The sequence below is a fragment of the Pseudophryne corroboree genome, chromosome 3 (assembly GCF_028390025.1).
Source record: "Pseudophryne corroboree isolate aPseCor3 chromosome 3, aPseCor3.hap2, whole genome shotgun sequence".
NCBI lineage: Eukaryota > Metazoa > Chordata > Amphibia > Anura > Myobatrachidae > Pseudophryne > Pseudophryne corroboree.
This window is the reverse complement of record NC_086446.1, coordinates 704,130,847-704,152,383: the sequence shown is the minus strand read 5'-3', so window position 1 is coordinate 704,152,383 and position 21,537 is coordinate 704,130,847.

The window sequence follows — 21,537 nt, the reverse complement described above, 5'->3', positions numbered from 1 at the left end:
TGCCCCACTTTGCCAGATATACATTGCCCCACTGTGCCAGATATACAGTACATTGCCTCACTGTGCCAGATATACAATGCCCCACTGTGACAGATATACATTGCCCCACAGTGCAAGATATACATTGCCCCACTGTGCCAGATATACAGTACATTGCCCCACTGTGCCATATATACATTTCCCCACTGTGCCAGATATACATTGCCCCACTGTGCCAGATATACAGTACATTGCCCCTCTGTACCAGATATACAATGCCCCACTGTGACAGATATACATTGCCCCACTGTGCCAGATATACATTGCCCCCACTGTGCAGATATACATTACCCTACTGTGCCAGATATACAGTACATTGCCCCACTGTGCCAGATAAACATTGCCTCACTGTGCCAGATATACATTGCCCCACTGTGCCAGATATACATTGCCCCACTGTGCCAGATATACATTGCCCCACTGACAAAATATACAATGCCCCACTCTGCCAGATATACATTGCCCCACAGTGCCAGATATACATTGCCCCACTGACAAAATATACAATGCCCCACTCTGCCAGATATACATTGCCCCACAGTGCCAGATATACATTGCCCCACAGTGCCAGATATACCGTACATTGCCCCACTGTGCCAGATATACATTGCCCCACTGTGCCAGATATACAGTACATTGCCCCACTGTGCCAGATATACAGTACATTGCCCCAATGTACCCCCCCTGCTCACCGCTGCCTCTGTTGCTGCTATGTGTGGGAAGGAGAGCGCAGCGCCTCTCATGCCCCTCAATACTCCAGAAGTCCGGTGAGGTCTCCGGCGGTGGGTATCTAAAATGAGGAGCCGGTTCATTAGCCAATCAGAGCTCATGGACTGGCAGCCAATCAGGAGTCACGGCTGCCGTTCCGCGAGTTCTGATTGCCTAGCAACCGGGGCCTTATTAAGATTGACTCTGCCGCCGCCGCTGGAGAGTGAGATGGTGAGACCGGGCATCAGAATTGAGGGGCAGGAGAGGCACTGCGTTCTCCTCCCCTCACACAGAAGCCAGCAGGATGTAGTATGGTGGACGGCCCGGCTGTATGGTGTACCGGCTGGGAATTTCTTACCGGTATGCCATACCACCATACTTGCAGGCTGATTATACTATTTTACACTATTTTGCTGTCTCTGAGTGCCGTTCATTGCGTGGATGTGTGTATACCTTTGGATTCTGGCACCGGAGCAAGTTGGCTATGTAATGGGAGTGCCCGGCTGTTGCTGCATGTGTATATATATATATATAGCAATAAACAGGAAGCGGCACTCAGAGACGTCGCCGCTTCCTGTTTATTGCTGCATGTGCAGGGGCGCTGACCCCTTAAAGAAGGCACCAAAGCATCTATGACCGTCTATGGCTGGAGTGCCGGATCCTTTGCATGGGTATATATATATATATATATATATATATATAACACACATTATATGTATGTACCGGTGTGTGTGTGTGTGTATATATATATATATATACACACACACACACACACACACACACACACACACACACACACACACACACACACACACACAGTGGTCGAAGTGGAAATTTTGAAGTGGGGGTATGCAAAAGTTAAGGATGTAATTAGGGTGTGTGGCCACTCAAAAGGGGACGTGGTCAGTGTAGTAGAACCCCTTATACTATCTAGTACTGGTGCCCCTTTCACATTATAGCACACGGTACAAGCCAAAATTCACATTATAGCAAACGGTACAAGCCGAGATTCACAATATAGCACACAGTATGAGTTGAAACATTATAGCACACGGTACGAGCCGAAATTCACATTATAGCACACTGAATAAGCCAAAATTCACATTATAGCACACTGAAAGAGCCGAAATTCACATTATAGCACACTGAATGAGCCGAAATTAACATTATATCACACTGAAAGAGACGAAATTCACATTATAGCACACTGAATGAGCCGAAATTCACATTATAGCACACTGAATAAGTCAAAATTCACATTAAAGCACACTGAAAGAGCTGAAATTAACATTATAGGACACTGAATAAGCCAAAATTCACATTAAAGCACACTGAAAAAACGGAAATTCACATTATAGCACACTGAAAGAGCCGAAATTCACATTATAGCACACTGAATGAGCCGAAATTCACATTATAGCACACGGTATGATCCACAATTATGGGAGATTGAGAGTGACAGCAGGGACATAGGGACAGTGACAGGGAGAGTGACAGCAGGGACAGTGACAGGGAGAGTGACAGCAGGGACAGGGAGAGTGAGACCCCTACCTATCTCCTATTGATTATAGGCACATTGCCTCAGGGACAGGTTGGAGTGACCTGGGCCTTGCACCCAGATCACCCTTAATCACCTGAGGGGGAACACTTATTAACTGGGCCTAGCGCCCCCTAACTGCGCACAGGCCAGAGGCCTGACTTCACCCACGGGCCAAGCACCCGCCTAACATGGGGCCAGTTGGGTGACCTGGGCCTAATGCCCAGGGTCACCTTATTTACCTAAAGTGGCACTCTGAACTAGGGCCTTATGCCCTCTACATGGGGACAGACCTAATGCCTGAATTAACCCCCCGGGCCTAGTGCCCGCCTACTGCGCCACAGGCCTGTAGCCTGATTGTGCCCACGGGCCTAGTGCCTGAACCCTGATGGTCTAGGGAGGGAGGAAGGGGGGGGGGGGGTGACAGGTGTCCTCACCGAGGGCCTACCTGTCCTGGTGGGAGAGGCACCAGGGGGGAGCTTTGTTAGCTCTTTTCCTTTCCACCCCTGGTGGCCTCTCCGGTCCTCAGCTTCTGTCTTCTGCCGCTTGCCCGTCCTGGCCAGTGGCGCCGCCTCTTCTGTCTTCTGCCGCTGGCCTGTCCTGGCCAGCCGCTGTCCTGTCCTTTCCAGCGGCGCCGCCTCTCCTGTCTTCTGCCGCGGCGCCGACTTTTCTTCCTCCTGGAGCGCTCTTCGCCGCTCTTCCACGCTGCCTCCTCTCTTCTCCTCATCCCATCGGCATCTGATGCCGGGGGCGGGGTATATGAAGCGGCGAGCGCTGATTGGCTCGCTGCAGCCGCCTGTGATTGCCCGCCGATCCGTGAGCCGCAATTGGCTCACAGATGGCGCCAATTTTTAAATGCCTCCACCGCTGCAGCCTTATCAGCGCTGGGATCAGACACTTGATCCCAGCGCTGTCCGCCGCCACGTCCTGCCGGTCCACCAGCGCTGGGGACAGATACTCTGCCCCAGCGCTGTCTGCTGCAGAGTCTTGTAGGGGACGCAGGTCCCATGCATGCTGCTGCAATAAAAAACAAAAAAACTTCCGGGTTTGTGGAGAAGTGGCGGTATACCATACCGCCATATACCGCCCCACTTCAACCACTGTATATATATATATATATAATGGTGGTATTTATTGCTACACCCTTTAGTTATTTGTCCCACAGGTATTGGATTATTATAATATAGTCAGTGTCCCCCGACTCCTTTTTGCACTCTTCTCCCAAAGAGTGGCAGCTATTCTCCATCGGACCGGTGTTCAAACGGTTCTTTCAAACTGATCTGGAAAACAAGGGTGAGAACAGCAACTTCTAGTGCATTAAACGTAGCTTTTTCGTAGGAACCTTCACCAAAATCCAAAACACCCATAGATGAAACAAGTACCATATAAAGTGGAACAAATCCATTTGCTTGTGTTTAGGATCATCTCGGTGAGTTAAAAAATTCAATATAACGATTCAGCAGTAGGTCAAAGAATTCAGTTGCACAGATCGTATGTAGGGGAAAAGAGAGAACCAACAATCGTGTGATATAGTTTTAACACAATTTATTGGCCCCCCAAAAAACAACCATTACAACCCGTACATCAAAGAAGAAGTGGTAAAGCTTAACTGATTAGACAGCAGGTAAGTTGTCCCAGTGATCATACTCAACGTGTTTCGTCCTTTCGGCGGTATGTACCTGGACTTCATCAGGAGTATGTTTCCCTTCTGACTGGATGCTAAATTTATACCCGTCTAGAGCCCTAAACTAGGGGAGGGGTTACCGCCCAAAAACAATCCTTAATGCCCGACTTCCAGTTATAAGACCGGAAGCCTACTGCCAAAAGTAAACAATACATTTTATTACCAGCATACACGTGGCTTTCAGACATAAACAAGTCTGTATTGCGGGTCACGTGAGCCCACCGTCATCAGCGTGATTACATCATTAATGCGGCTCTAATTGCCGTTAGCTAGGTGACGTCACTACGTCCATATCGTTCCTCTGAACATCACAGGGTCGAGCCTTAATACCAATGTGCCTGTCTGCGCATGTGCGGGAGTGAATTGTGGTCACAATGCCGCCTCCCTCACACATTAGGGCGAGCACATTGAATATGTTAGCATTGACCATTCATCATTAGCGTGGTTTACAACATTACACAGCTCCAAATGCCATTAACTAGGTGACATCACTATGCCCGTATCGTCCCTCGAGACGCAGTGACGTCACAAGGTCGAGCCCCATACCAACGTGCCCACCCGCGCATGCGTTGGACTAAGCTGCGGTCACAATGCCGCCTCCCTCACACACTAGGGCGAGCACATTAAACATGTTAACGTCGGCTATTTTAATGAAGCCCGCTATCGCAGGCATAGATAGTAAATAAGTACTTTGGCAAATGACGGCATCTTTACACTATCTAGTCTCACCTGTGGCACTAGTGGGTATGCACAAACATACTAAAATTTCTCTGGCTGGGTCCACAGGATTATCCACAGGATAACATTGGGATATGGTTGAGCGACAGCGGAAATGGCACCAACACGGTCATGAGCTTTCTGGCCTCCCAGGATACATCGGGGCCTTCACCATATAGTCCCGCCCACTGACTCAGTCAAATCAGTGTTTTGCTTGGTGCGGCAGGAAGCCACATGGTCACAGGGCTGCTGAGAGTAGCAGCCTCAAGCTTTTATTATTTTATTTTTATAGACTTACTATATTTTTTTTCAAACAACTCCCCACCGGGTCGCAACAATGCTTACCTTTGGGTATTAGTGCTGTCTCGACGGGCGTCTGTGTTGGATGTTCTAGCAGGTCCATCAGACGTAACCAGGCTGTGGCCAGAGCATGGGGGGACGGTAAGTCTATGGATTTCCTCTTACTAGAGGGGTCAGGACACAGCTACACTGATTTGGTGGAGACTGCAAACAGTGTGTGGATGCGCCGAACATCTCGAGTGCGACAGCACTGCGCTCCAGGGATCATAGGCGCCAGGACTAGGGAGAGGCCGCGATCCTTAGAGTTTAAGTCAACAGGGGGATTCAGACGCTCTCCTGGCCGCCCCTCCTCCGAGTTCATGACCAGTTCCCGCGTGTCTCTCGTCCATGAACTGAATGACCTCACTTCCGGCTCAGACGCTACCACGAAGGCACTCGGTCGCAGCTTAGACGCTGCGGTTGTGTACACTAGAAATCCCGCCTAGACCGAGTCGCAGGCCTTAGCGTCTGCATACATGTGGAAGTCGCTGAGCGTCCGTGTCCGTCAGTGAGCGACCGTGTCCGTTTTCAGTTATCAAGAGCGGTAGTGTACATCAGTAGCGTCTGAATCCACTCAGCGTCTTACGAGCGTATATTTGCTTGGATATGGAAGTGTGGTGAGTCTCCGTGTATCCCGCTCTACAGAGGCAGGGTATACAGTACTAAAAATTCTCTCTACTTCTTAGTATGAATTGTTAATTTTTAGTACCTATTGCATACGAGACCTGTATATTGCTGTGTTTTCTGCATGTTATGTTGAAAAAGAACCAGTTAAAAACAGAAGTACAATTTTCCTACTTATGTATAAGTTGTTATGGAGGTTGTATTCTCATATGACAATTTATTATTATTATTTATTAGCAGTTTCTTATATAGCGCAGCATATTCCGTTGCGCTTTACAATTAGAACAACAATTATAGAACAAAACTGGGTAAAGACAGACAGACAGACAGAGGTAGGAAGGCCCTGCTCGCGAGCTTACAATCTATAGGGAAATAGGCATTGATACACAAGGATATATGCTACTTGTCACATAATGGTTCCCCAGGTTGCTAGGTTCTTAATGGGTTGTATATGATATGATCACCCAGCAATGTTGGAAGACAAAATGTGAGTTTATGTGGACTGTACAGAGGGAATGTAACTTGATAGGGAAGCTGTGAAGGTTATGTGTGTGGGTCAGAAATTTGGTAGGCTTGTCTGAAGAGATGAGTTTTCAGAGAACGTTTAAAGGTTTGGAGACTAGAGGAGAGTCTTATTGTGCGTGGGAGTGCATTCCACAGAGTGGGTGAAGCCCGGGTAAAGTCCTGTAATTTTGAGTGGGAACAGGTAATACATGTGGATGAGAGACGCAGATCTTGTGCAGAGCGGAGAGGTCTGGTAGGGAGATATTTTGAGATGAGTGAGGAGATGTATGATGGTGCAGTTTGGTTAATAGCCTTGTATGTAAGTAAAAGTATTTTATATTTGACACGGTAGAATACCGGTAACCAATGGAGGGACTGACAGAGCGGATCAGCAGATGAAGAACGTCTGGCGAGGAAGATTAGCCTCGCAGCTGCATTTAAAATGGATTGAAGTGGTGATAGCCTACGTTTGGGAAGACCAGTAAGGAGACTATTACAATAATCAATGCGGGAGATGATGAGTGCATGAATTAGAGTTTTTGCAGTGTCTTGTGTAAGATAAGGGCGTATTTTGGATATGTTTTTAAGGTGCATGTAACATGATTTAGAGACAGATTGAATGTGTGGAACAAAGGACAGTTCAGAGTCAAGGGTGACACCTAGGCAACGAGCTTGTGGGGTGGGGTGGATAGTTGCATTGTCAACAGTTATAGAGATATCAGGTTGGTAACTACTCTTAGCTGGTGGGAAAATAATTAATTCGGTTTTGGAAATGTTGAGTTTGAGGTGGCGAGATGACATCCAAGATGAAATGGCAGACAGGCATCCAGTGACACGAGCCAATACTGGTGGTGACAAATCTGGGGAGGATAGGTAGATTTGAGTATCATCAGCATACAAATGATACTGAAATCCAAAGGAGCTGATTAGTTTACCAAGAGAGGAGGTATAGATTGAGAAAAGCAGAGGACCTAAGACTGAGCCTTGCGGTACTCCAACTGATAGAGGTAGAGAAGAGGAGGTAGAATCAGAGAAGTGAACACTGAAAGAGCGATTAGATAGGTAGGATGAGAACCAAGAAAGGGCTGTATCCTGAAGACCTAGGGATTGTAGTGTTTGTATGAGAAGAGAGTGGTCAACAGTGTCAAAAGCAGCAGAGAGATCTAGAAGAATAAGTAGTGTGTAATGGCCTTTTGATCTAGCAGTGACTAGATCATTCACTACTTTGGTCAGTGCCGTCTCTGTGGAGTGTTGGGCACGAAAGCCTGACTGAAGTGGATCCAATAAGTTGTGCGAGTTAAGAAAGTGTGTAAGGCGAGGTAGGCAAGCCTCTCAAGTAGCTTGGAGGGACTGGGTAGCTGGGAAATGGGACGGTAGTTAGAGAGTGTGTTTGGGTCAGAGTTGTGTTTTTTTAGAATGGGAGTAATGACTGCATGTTTAAACAGAGAGGGAAAGATACCAGTAGAGAGAGAGAGATTACAGATTTTAGTTAAGGTTGGGATAAGCACAGGAGACAAAGTTTTACTGACCTGTGAGGGTATAGGATCAAGAGGAGTGGTAGTGGAGTAGGAGGATGAAAAGAGTGTTGATACTTCATCTTCACTTGTGGGATCAAATGAAGAGAAAGTGCCAGAGGGTTCAGGTAGGGAATTGAGCAGGTCACTGGCTGAGTTAGAGCATACCATTTTATCTCGGATTTTATCGATCTTATCCTTGAAGTAGGAAGCAAGTTCTTGTGCACGGATAGTGGCTAGTGGGGGAGGTGAGGGAGGGTAAAGAAGTGATTTAAATGTATTAAAAAGTCGCTTGGGGTTGTTGGCATGATAAGAGATGAGAGATTGGAAATATGTTTGTTTGGCAGTGTCCAGGGCCTGACGATAGGAGTGGTAGGTAGTCTTATATGTGAGAAAGTCACTTGGATTCTGAGATTTCCGCCACTGACGTTCTACTTTACGTGACAGTTTTTGTAAGTGTCTTGTTGATTTAGAATGCCATGGTTGGCATCTAAGCCTACGTGGAGTGTGATGGGTAGCTGGAGCCACTTCATCAAGGGCACTCTCTAGGGTCTGGTGCAGGTGTGATACAGCAGTGTCAGGTGTAGTAAATGTAGAGATTGGTGAGAGCAGTTGTTGCAGAGAAGTGGAAAGTTGTTGAAAATGTATATTGTTAGTATTTCTGCGGGTTAGAGGAGGCTTGCTTGGTTTTAGTGTCCTAGAATTTAAAGTAATAGAAGAGATTGTGAAGGTGATCAGGTTGTGATCAGAGAGAGGGAAAGGAGTGTTAGTGAATTCGGAAACTGAGCAGAGCCTGGTGAACACAAGATCAAGGCAGTGGCCCTCATGGTGAGTAGAGGAGTTGGACCATTGGGTTAGGCCAAGAGAGGAGGTTAGAGAGAGGAGTTTGGATGCATGAACAGATTGTGGACTGTCAAGAGCTATATTGAAATCGCCCATAATGATGGTGGAGATGTCAGAGGATAAGAAGTGTGGGAGCCAGGCAGAGAAATCTTCTAGAAATTGTTGTTTAGGTTGCCCAGGAGGGCGATAGATAGCTGCAACACGCAGAGAGAAGGGGGTGAAAATCCTGATAGAGTGAACTTCAAATGAGGTGAATGCGAGTGATGGAACCTGAGGTAGAACAGTGTATGTGAAAAACTGTGACAGTAAGATTCCGACCCCACCACCTTTACTATTATTAGGCCTAGATGTGTGTGAGAAGTGGAAACCACCATGTGACAGTGCTGCAGGAGAGGCAGTGTCTGATTGTGTGAGCCATGTTTCTGTTATAGCCAGCAGATTAAAGTTGTGAGATATGAAGAGGTCATGGATGGATGTTAATTTGTTACAAACAGAGCGTGCATTCAATAAGGCACATTTTAGTGATTTGGAGGGGGATGGGAGACACGTGATATTTATGAGGTTAGATGTATTTCTATGTTGTTTTGAGATAGCAGAGTGTGAGAGGGAAAGGTGGTTGGGGCCTGGATTTGGTGATATGTCCCCAGCTAATAAAAGCAGAAGAGTGAGATATATATTGGTGGATGTTTGCGAGTGTTTGTACTGGTGGCCAATTGCGGTTGTCAAAGTACTTGCAGAGAGGAAAGTATAAATCTCATGAGTGTTTAGAAGAGGGGAGTGGAGAATAGAAGCTGTAATGTGTACAGAGGGGTGAGTTTCAGGGATAGTGTAGAATGTGTTAAATTTGGTGAGAATTCCATGAATTGAAATTAGACACAGTAGTTTGATGAACATGCTGTGGTTGTTTGTGTTTTCTTGAGTTAAGTGGAGTTAGAGTAAGTTGTTAAAGTTAGTTACCTTTTCTTGTTGTTTTCAATGTTTGTTCAACTGTTTTTTTAACTGTTCGGATAACACACTTAATAAATTCCAGCAAGCTACCCCCAGCAAGCTGACCCCTTAACTGACTCTAAAGCCCAGTACTCACGGGCCGATCAAGGAGAGATGCGTGCTGAGCGAACCGCTCAGCACACATCTCTCCTGCCGCTCAGCACAGCGCGATCTGTGCTGAGCGTGCGGGGGGAGACGGGGGGGCCGCTCACTTCACCCAGCGGGTGAAGTGAGCGACCCGCTAGATTGGCCTGCATGCAGGCCAATCTAGCAGCGGCGATAGCGATGTGCGGGGCCGCGCATCGCTATCGCCGAGGGGGCTACACACGGAGCGATCCTGCCGATATTCTAAGCAATCTAGTCAGATTGCTTAGAATATCGCTCCGTGAGTACCCCCCTTAAGGAAATACTGTCTCTGATTAGGAACAGGCCTCTCTGAACATTTGGTCACCTGATTAAAATGCTAATTGATCATAGAACAAATTGCACAGGGTGGGTCAACAGACTAAAACTACTCTAGCTATTCACAATAAATTCAAGTACATACATAGGAAATTACAAGAAAAACTTCACATACATTCAAATATAAGATGTGGTTTGTACGCAGCATTTGTGTCAGTCTGAGCCTGGTAGCATAGTAGCAATGAATTTACATACATTCAAATATAAGATGTGGTTTGTACGCAGCATTTGTGTCAGTCTGAGCCTGGTAGCATAGTAGCAATGAATTTACATACATTCAAATATAAGATGTGGTTTGTACGCAGCATTTGTGTCAGTCTGAGCCTGGTAGCATAGTAGCAATGAATTTACATACATTCAAATATAATGCTTTAACATGTGACTGACTGCTAGAATGTGTGCTGACTTCTCTGTGTAATGTCAGTCCTGTTCTGACCCTTAAATCAGGTGCACTGTGGTCAGATTGATCTCACTTCTATATATAGGTGATTTTCAGTCACAAATTGTGTAGTCATTAACAGATTATTACCATGTCTGTGAGCGGCAAAAGTGACGAGGAGAATTTATCAAGCACTCCTATAGCCCAAACATGCTTATCTTGTAAGTCAGGGTTAATTGATATGAACCAATTGGTCACTTATGAGGGTTTGTGTGCGAACTGTTTTGCTTTTCAGCGAAGTAAAAAACAGGAGTTGGTTCAGCCACCAACAGAGCCACCATGGAATATGTTCGCAAAGACTCTATCTTCAATAGCGGACAGGTTAACTCCGGTAGCACCACCTCGGGGGTTAGGTTACACTATTAACCCATACATGCAGCTCCCTTCCTATGGCTTGGTTCCAGTAGCCTCTACAAGCAACCAAGGGACAGGTAAGACTAAGACGGATACGTCTATGTGGCAGACTACACAAGATGATACAACGGATGATGATACAGTAGATTCGAATACTCCGTATGATGATCAGTCGCAGAGTTTTAGTTCAGAAGATGTAGCTGAACTTATTAATGCTGTGAAGGCTGTTCTCTCATTGGAAGAGCCAGCCAAGACAGTGTTAAAAGCTAAAGCACCTGTGTTTAAACGAACAAAATCAGTGAAAGCTGAATTTCCAGCGTCAGATGAGCTGACGGAAATGATGGATGAGTCTTGGGCGATGCCCAGTAAGAAGTATAAGATTCCTAAAAGATGGGATTCTTATTATCCATTTCCAGCTGTGGAGTGTTCGAAAAGAGAAGTTCCTCCAAAAGTAGATGCACATGTTCTGCGACTTGTGCATAAATCTGCTTTACCATTGTCATCTACCTCACTAAATTATGTCACAGACAGAAGGGTAGATAGCCTTTTGAAAAATATATTTTCTCTAGTAGGAGCAGTGGAAAGACCTGCTATGGCTTCGGCCTGGGTAGCAAAGGCAATGGGCGAATGGATAGAGGAACTTGAGAATGACATCTCTTCTCCTACTAGGGAGCAAGAGGATCGTTTTAGCCGTCTAAGACAATCTGCCCAATACTTGGAAGAAGCAGCAATTGATGTAGGTACAGTTGCTTCTAAAGCTTCAGCCTTGACAGTAGTCGCTCGCAGAGCAGTTTGGCTACGTACATGGAAGGCAGATGCGGAATCCAAGAAAGAATTGGAAGCATTGCCTTTCGTTGGTAATATATTATTTGGAAAACCTTTATCGGATATCCTAGAATCAGAGGCTTAATCAAAGAAGGTCAGATTTCCGGCTACCTATAACCCTAAGTCCAAGGGTTTGAAGTTTCGCTCTTTTTGTTGGCAAAGCAAAGCAAAAGCTAAAGAGGAGCCTAAGCAACCCCAGTTTAAAACCAGGGGTAGGAAGCAGTGGGCTAGCAAAAAGCCAGCTTACAAGCCTGAACAGAAACCATCAGCCTGAAGAAACGGGCCTCTGCCTGGAGGATTCCAGGGTGGGAGGCCGACTCCTTCATTTTGCACACATATGGCAACAGTCAACGACAGATGCTTGGGTGCAGAAGGTAGTATCTCAGGGGTATGGGTTCCCATTCAGGAGGCAGCCTCCTCAAAGATTTTTTTGCACCAGCCCATCTCGTATAGAGTCGAAGGCCAATGCCCTGCAAGAAGCAGTCCAAAAATTACTGCAGTCAGGTGTGATTGTCCCAGTACCTCCATCACAAAGGGGACAGGAGTTTTACTCCAATCTATTTCTAATCCAGAAGCCAAATGGGTCATATCGACCAATTCTCAATCTGAAAATGTTGAACAAATACATTTGGATCCCGCAGTTCCACATGGAGACGTTACGCTCCATAATGTTGGCTATGGAACCGGGAGATTACATGGTATCTCTGGATGTACGGGATGCTTACCTACATGTGCCTATAGCACCTACATGTGCCTATAGCACTGTTGCATCAGTGTTACCTCAGGTTTGCCATCCTCCAGGAACATTTTCAGTTCCAAGCCTTGCCCTTCGGGCTAGCTACAGCACCCAGGGTGTTTACCAAGATCATGGTGGTTATGGCAGCTTGTCTGCGCAAACAGGGGATAAGAATATTCCCATACCTCGATGACCTGTTAATCCTAGCACATTCGCAGGATCTACTTTTTAGCCATCTTCAACAGACGATAGTCTGTTTACAGAGACACGGGTGGCTCATAAATTGGGAAAAGTCGTCCCTGAGTCCGTCACAGCGGATGGTTCATTTGGGGGCCATATTGGATTCAGACCTATAGAAAGTTCTCTTACCAGAGAAAAAGATAGTCAAGGTGCAGGTCATGGTTCAGGAAGTGTTGCACGCCCAGACAATGTCAGTCCATGCAGCAATGCGACTGTTGGGTCTGATGGTATCAACCTTCGACATGGTGGAATATGCGCAATTCCACTCCAGACCATTGCAGCACCTTATTCTGACCAAATGGAACGTAAATCATCAGACGATAAAAAAGCAGATGATTAAGTTTCCAGTAAATGTAAAAAGGTCTCTAGCGTGGTGGCTACATACAGACCATTTAAACAAGGGGAGACCCTTTTGGATAAAAGAGTGGCAAGTCCTGACAACAGATGCCAGCCTGCAAGGCTGGGGTGCGGTACTCGGAAGCCTGTGGTTCCAGGGAAAATGGACCACAAGGGAAAGTCGCCTGCCAATAAATCTGTTAGAAATAAGGGCCATTTACTTGGCTCTAGTTCAGGCAAAGGATAGTCTGCAAGGAAGACCAGTCCAGATTCGCTCATACAATGCGACAGCAGTAGCATACCTCAATCATCAAGGAGGAACTCACAGCAAGAGACTGATGGAGGAAGTAACTCCCATTCTAAGATGGGCAGAACTCCATCTCCCAACATTGTCAGCAGTATTTGTCCCAGGTGTACTGAACTGGGAAGCGGATTTTCTCAGTCGACACACCATTCAGGAAACCGAGTGGATATTACACCCAGAAGTGTTTCAGGCAATAGTGAACAGATGGGGTCTACCAGAGATAGACCTCATGGCGTCTCGTCTAAACAACAAAGTTCCGAGGTACGGTTCGAGAACGAAGGATCCCGGAGCGGTCCTTGTAGACGCACTGTCAGTAGAATGGAGATTTCATCTGGCGTATCTGTTCCCCCCAATATCTCTGTTACCCAGAGTAGTGAGAAAAATAAAGCAACCAAAAGGAGCAATAATTCTAATAGCTCCAGCTTGGCCAAGAAGGCATTGGTACACAGATCTACTGAGGATGTCCGTGGCAGCACCAATACTGCTCCCTCAACGTCCAGATCTGCTAATGCAGGGTCCTTGTCACAGTCATCTGGATCGCCTGTCTTTGACGGCGTGGCTGTTGAAACCTCTATCTTAGAGGCTAGAGGATTTTCAAATCAAGTAATCCAAACTATGCTTAGAGCAAGAAAGCCTTCTTCGGCCCGTGTGTATCATAGAATATGGCAAGCCTATATTCATTGGTGTACTGGAAAAAATTTGAATCCAAGATCTTTTAGAGTATCCAGGATTTTGGATTTCCTTCAAGCAGGATTGGATAAAGGTTTGAAAGTTGCTTCCTTGAGAGTTCAAGTATCAGCGTTAACTGTATGGTTTCAGCGATAGATCACTGATTTACAGGATGTACGTACTTTCTTTCAGGGAGTTGTGCATATTATTCAACCTCCATTTGTTCCTCCTGCAGCTCCCTGGGATTTGAATTTAGTTCTTAAATTCCTCCAGGGTCCTCTGTTTGAACTACTTAAGAGAGCAGATCTTAAATGGTTAACGGCTAAAGTACTTTTTCTACTGGCAATGGTGTCAGCCAGAAGAGTGTCAGATTTAGGAGAGTTATCGTGTAAGTCTCCTTTCCTTAGTTTTTTTCCAGACAGAGCAGTTCTCAGGACGAGATCTGGTTATCTTCCAAAGGTGGTATCAAAGTTTCACCTGAATGAAGAGATTGTAGTCCCAGCTTTTCAGGTATCGGGACCATCTGCGGGAGAAGCGTCGCTGGACGTGGTCTGAGCTTTAAGAATCTACATAGATCGTACTAGTGCCATCAGCAAAACAGATTCTCTCTTCAACCTCTACGGATTTCATAGAAGAGGATTGCCTGCTAGTAGACAGAAGCTGGCGAGATGGCTTCGAATGGTAATATCAGAAGCTTATTCTCATGCAGATCTCCCTACTCCGGCTAATGTCTCTGCACACTCTACACGTAAGGTAGGTCCTTCATGGGCAGCACAACAGGGTGCTTCAGCAGAACAGAAATGTAAGGCAGCCACATGGTCTTCCATAAACACATTCATTAGACATTATGCCTTGGATACTTTTGCCTCTCATGACGCAGACTTCGGGCGAAAGGTCCTCCTGATTTCAGGAGCGTCCCCACCACTAGAATGGCTTTGGGAATCCCAATGTTATCCTGTGGATAATCCTGTGGACCCAGCCAGAGAAATATACGTTATGGTAAGAACTTACCGTTGATAATGTGATTTCTCTTATGTCCACAGGGATCCCACCCTGACGCACCTGATTTGAGGATCTTGACAATCACTAAAACCTCTTCCTTCTTGTATGGAAGGGTGTGCATGTGTGTTCTAATCACCTAAACAGGTCTCTACCTGATGTTCCTGCCTAAATCGCTGTGGAAAGAACTGATTTGACTGAGTCAGTGGGCGGGACTATATGGTGATGCATCCTGGGAGGCCAGAAAGCTCGTGACCGTGTTGGTGCCATTTCCGCTGTCGCTCAACCATATCCCAATGTTATCCTGTGGATACCTGTGGACATAAGAGAAATCATGTTATCAACGGTAAGTTCTTACCATAACATATATATTCCAACAGAGATATTTCTACAGAGATATTTCTACATATAAAATTAATCCCAAAATGAAAAAATACAAATTTCTTAAAAGATAATGGCAATGTAAATAACAGTGATAAAGATAAAAAAAATACATTAAAAAAACCTCAGGAACATACAGTACAATCAATATGGAGAAATAAGTATATAAATAGTTATAAAAATGCTGCTATTTCATAATTATCGTTCTACCCATTGGGGACCAAGGTGTTTAATTGAAAAATCCAATACCCCCTCTAGGTCCTAGCTGTACAAATTCTATAGCTTTAAAAGATAGGCAATCCGGATTCGATACGTGGAAATTTTTAAAATGTCTAGGAATAGTATGGATGTCTACTTTATTCCGAATGCTTCTTATATGTTCCTGGATCCTTATTTTAAGAAGTTTTTTCGTTTTTCCAATGTATTTCAATTTACATGGACATTCTACAATATAAATAACCCAAGCTTTATTACAATTGATAAAATCCTTAATGGGGTATGTTTTCGACTCATTAAAATTTGCCACACTACGGGTAATGCGATGGGCCCGAAAAACCGAGAATTATTTTTAAAAAAGCAAAGAGACTGAAGGACCATCTGGCCCCCAGTATGCTTTCCGCCAGTAGAATCTGAAAAGAGGAAAGGTTTCTGTGGTCAACCTTTGAAAAGTTTTTTTAAATGCAACAATTGCAATATATGTAAATTTGCCCATCGCATTACCCGTAGTGTGGCAAATTTTAATGAGTCGAAAACATACCCCAAAAGTATATACTGATCAGCTTAAATTAAATTTTTAGACTTTGGATATGATGTTCTTTCCATCTCTACAACTCTGGCACTCCTGCTATTGAGGTTTAGTGATGTACTCCCTCTTTTGCAGGAAGCTCCTATTAGGAAGCTTTTAATAAGCCTAGGTCTCATAAACTCAATTCATATATGTATTCCTATCTATAAGAAGTGGGTAACAAGTAGTGATGAGCGGGTTCGGTTTCTCGGAAACCGAACCCCCCCGAACTTCACCCATTTTACACGGGTCCGAGGCAGGTTCGAACCTTTCCGCCTTGCTCGGCTAACCCGTGTGCGCCCGAACGTCATCATCCCGCTGTCGGATTCTCGCGAGATTCGGATTCTATATAAGCAGCCGCGCGTCGCCGGCATTTTCACTCGTGCATTGGAGATGATAGGGAGAGGACGTGGCTGGCGTCCTCTCCATTTATTGTTGAACTTGATTGCTTTATTGCTTAATTGTGGGGAGGACTGGGAAACAGCTGTTAGGAGGAGTACAGTGCAGAGTTTTGCTGATAAGTGACCACCAGTTTTATCCGTTCTCTGCCTGAAAAAAACGCTCCATATCTGTGCTCAGTGTGCTGCATAATATATCTGTGCTCACACTGCTTAATTGTGGGGACTGGGGAGCAGCTGTATTATATAGCAGGAGTACAGTGCAGAGTTTTGCTGACAGTGACCACCAGTATACGTTGTCTGCCTGAAAAACACTCCATATCTGTGCTCAGTGTGCTGCTTTATTGTGGGGACTGGGGACCACCAGTATAATTAATATTATATAGGAGGAGTACAGTGCAGAGTTTTGCTGACCAGTGACCACCAGTATACTATATATAGCAGTACGATACAGAAGGCCACTGCTGTGCCTACCTCTGTGTCGTCATTAAGTATACTATCCATCTACATTCTATTAGTGATGTGCACCGGAAATTTTTCGGGTTTTGTGTTTTGGTTTTGGGTTCGGTTCCGCGGCCGTGTTTTGGGTTCGAACGCGTTTTGGCAAAACCTCACCGAATTTATTTTGTTGGATTCGGGTGTGTTTTGGATTCGGGTGTTTTTTTCAAAAAACCCTAAAAAACAGCTTAAATCATTGAATTTGGGGGTCATTTTGATCCCATAGTATTATTAACCTCAATAACCATAATTTACACTCATTTTCATTCTATTCTGAACACCTCACACCTTACAATATTATTTGTAGTCCTAAAATTTGCACCGATGTCGCTGGATGGCTAAGCTAAGCGACCCAAGTGGCCGACACAAACACCTGGCCCATCTAGGAGTGGCACTGCAGTGTCAGGCAGGATGGCCCTTCCAAAAAATACTCCCCAAACAGCACATGACGCAAAGAAAAAAAGAGGCGCAATGAGGTAGCTGTGTGAGTAAGCTAAGCGACCCTAGTGACCGACACAAACACCTGGCCCATCTAGGGGTGGCACTGCAGTGTCAGGCAGGATGGCCCTTCCAAAAAATACTCCCCAAACAGCACATGACGCAAAGAAGACAAAAAAGAGGCGCAATGAGGTAGCTGTGTGAGTAAGCTAAGCGACCCTAGTGGCCGACACAAACACCTGGCCCATCTAGGAGTGGCACTGCAGTGTCAGGCAGGATGGCCCTTCCAAAAAATACTCCCCAAACAGCACATGACGCAAAGAAGAAAAAAAAGAGGCGCAATGAGGTAGCTGTGTGAGTAAGCTAAGCGACCCTAGTGGCCGACACAAACACCTGGCCCATCTAGGAGTGGCACTGCAGTGTCAGGCAGGATGGCCCTTCCAAAAAATACTCCCCAAACAGCACATGACGCAAAGAAAAAAAGAGGCGCAATGAGGTAGCTGTGTGAGTAAGCTAAGCGACCCTAGTGGCCGACACAAACACCTGGCCCATCTAGGAGTGGCACTGCAGTGTCAGGCAGGATGGCCCTTCCAAAAAATACTCCCCAAACAGCACATGACGCAAAGAAGAAAAAAAAGAGGCGCAATGAGGTAGCTGTGTGAGTAAGCTAAGCGACCCTAGTGGCCGACACAAACACCTGGCCCATCTAGGAGTGGCACTGCAGTGTCAGGCAGGATGGCCCTTCCAAAAAATACTCCCCAAACAGCACATGACGCAAAGAAAAATGAAAGAAAAAAGATGTGCAAGATGGAATTGTCCTTGGGCCCTCCCACCCACCATTATGTTGTATAAACAGGACATGCACACTTTAACCAACCCATCATTTCAGCGACAGGGTCTGCCACACGACTGTGACTGAAATGACTGGTTGGTTTGGGCCCCCACCAAAAAAGAAGCAATCTCTCCTTGCACAAACTGGCTCTACAGAGGCAAGATGTCCACCTCATCATCATTGTCCGATTCATCACCCCTTTCACTGTGTACATCCCCCTCCTCACAGATTATTAATTCGTCCCCACTGGAATCCACCATCTCAGATCCCCGTGTACTTTCTGGAGGCAATTGCTGCTGGTGAATGTCTCCAAGGAGGAATTGATTATAATTAATTTTAATGAATATCATCTTCTCCACATTTTCTAGAAGTAACCTCGTACGCCGATTGCTGACAAGGTGAGCGGCAGCACTAAACACTCTTTCGGAGTACACACTTGTGGGAGGGCAACTTAGGTAGAATAAAGCCAGTTTGTGCAAGGGCCTCCAAATTGCCTCTTTTTCCAGCCAGTATACGTATGGACTGTCTGACGTGCCTACTTGGATGCGGTCACTCATATAATCCTCCACCATTCTTTCAATGGTGAGAGAATCATATGCAGTGACAGTAGACGACATGTCAATAATCGTTGACAGGTCCTTCAGTCCGGACCAGATGTCAGCATCAGCAGTCGCTCCAGACTGCCCTGCATTACCGCCAGCGGGTGGGCTCGGAATTCGTAGCCTTTTCCTCGCACCCCCAGTTGCGGGAGAATGTGAAGGAGGAGATGTTGACGGGTCGCGTTCTGCTTGACTTGACAATTTTCTCACCAGCAGTTCTTTGAACCTCTGCAGACTTGTGTCTGCCGGAAAGAGAGATCCAACGTAGGTTTTAAATCTAGGATCGAGCACGGTGGCCAAAATGTAGTGCTCTGATTTCAACAGATTGACCACACGTGAATCCTGGTTAAGCGAATGAAGGGCTCCATCCACAAGTCCCACATGCGGAATCGCTCTGTTTTAGCTCCTCCTTCAATGCCTCCAGCTTCTTCTGCAAAAGCCTGATGAGGGGAATGACCTGACTCAGGCTGGCAGTGTCTGAACTGACTTCACGTGTGGCAAGTTCAAAAGGTTGCAGAACCTTGCACAACGTTGAAATCATTCTCCACTGCGCTTGAGACAGGTGCATTCCACCTCCTTTGCCTATATCGTGGCCAGATGTATAGGCTTGAATGGCCTTTTGCTGCTCCTCCATCCTCTGAAGCATATTGAGGGTTGAATTCCACCTCGTTACCACCTCTTGCTTCAGATGATGGCAGGGCAGGTTCAGGTGTTTTTGGTGGTGCCCCAGTCTTCTGTACGCGGTGCCTGTATGCCGAAAGTGGCCCGCAATTCTTCTGGCCACCGACAGCATCTCTTGCACGCCCCTGTCGTTTTTTAAATAATTCTGCACCACCAAATTCAATGTATGTGCAAAACATGGGACGTGCTGGAATTTGCCCAGATGTAATGCACGCACAATATTGCTGGCGTTGTCCGATGCCACAAATCCCCAGGAGAGTCCAATTGGGGTAAGCCATTCTGCGATGATCTTCCTCAGTTGCCGTAAGAGGTTTTCAGCTGTGTGCGTATTCTGGAAAGCTTTTGCCGCAAGTATTTTCTTTTTTCTAGCGAGAGGATGAGTGCTTCAATCCTCATGTGAAGCTGAACCACTAGCCATGAACATATGCCATGGCCTCAGCCGTTCCTTGCCACTCCGTGTCGTAAATGGCATATTGGCAAGTTTACGCTTCTCCTCAGACGCTTTTAATTTTGATTTTTGGGTCATTTTTTTACTGATCTTTTGTGTTTTGGATTTTACATGCTCTGTACTATGACATTGGGCATCGGCCTTGGCAGACGACGTTGATGGCATTTCATCGTCTCGGCCATGACTAGTGGCAGCAACTTCAGCACGAGGTGGAAGTGGATCTTGATATTTCCCTATTTTTTTAACCTCCACATTTTTGTTCTCCATATTTTGCGAACAAATAAAAGCCACCACAGGTATACAATGTAGATGGATGGATAGTATAATATTACTTATACTTATGGACGACGAGTGCACTGACGACACAGAGGTAGGTACAGCCGTGGCCTACCGTACTGCTGCTTAGTGCTTATATATATAATATACTGTATAACGGACCTGGTGGACACTGTCAGCAGACTGCTAAACTAGTATGAAGAAAGAAAAAAAAAACACCACAGGTATACAATGTAGATGGATGTATAGTATAGTATTACTTATACTTATGGACGACGAGTGCACTGCCGACACAGAGGTAGGTACAGCCGTGGCCTACCGTACTGCTGCTTAGTGCTTATATATATAATATACTGTATAACGGACCTGGTGGACACTGTCAGCAGACTGCTAAACTAGTATGAAGAAAGAAAAGAAAAAACACCACAGGTATACAATGTAGATGGATAGTATAGTATTACTTATACTTATGGACGACGAGTGCACTGCCGACACAGAGGTAGGTACAGCCGTGGCCTACCGTACTGCTGCTTAGTGCTTATATATATAATATACTGTATAACGGACCTGGTGGACACTGTCAGCAGACTGCTAAACAAACTATCATGAAGAAAGAAAAAAAAAACACCACAGTGTTTTTCAGGCAGACAAACGTATACTGGACTGGTGGTCACTGTCAGCAAAACTGTGCACTGTACTCCTGCTATAACTGCTCCCCAGTCCCCACAATTAGGCAGTGTGAGCAGAGCAGTGCACTCAGCACAGATATATCATGCAGCAGTGCAGCACACTGATTGAGCACAGCCACAGATATGGTGGAGCGTTTTTTTTTTCAGGCAGAGAAACAAAGGATTAAAATCACTGGTGGTATAATCAAAACCCTGCACTGTACTCCCTAACAGCTGCTCCCCGTCCCCAATCCTCCCCACAATTATAACAATGTCACTCTTAGTCTTTTCTATTACGGAGAGGACGCCAGCCACGTCCTCTCCCTATTAATCTCAATGCACGTGTGAAAATGGCGGCGACGCGCGGCTCCTTATATAGAATCCGAGTCTCGCGAGAATCCGACAGCGGGATGATGACGTTCGGGCGCGCTCGGGTTAACCGAGCAAGGCGGGAGGATCCGAGTCGCTCGGACCCGTGTAAAAAAAAGGTGAAGTTCGGGCGGGTCGGATTCCGAGGAACCGAACCCGCTCATCACTACATTCTATACCTGTGGTGCATTTTAGTTTTGCAGTTTGCTGACACAGTGACCACCAGTATACTATATATAGCAGTACGATACGGAAGGCCACTGCTGTGCCTACCTCTGTGTCGTCATTAAGTATACTATCCATCT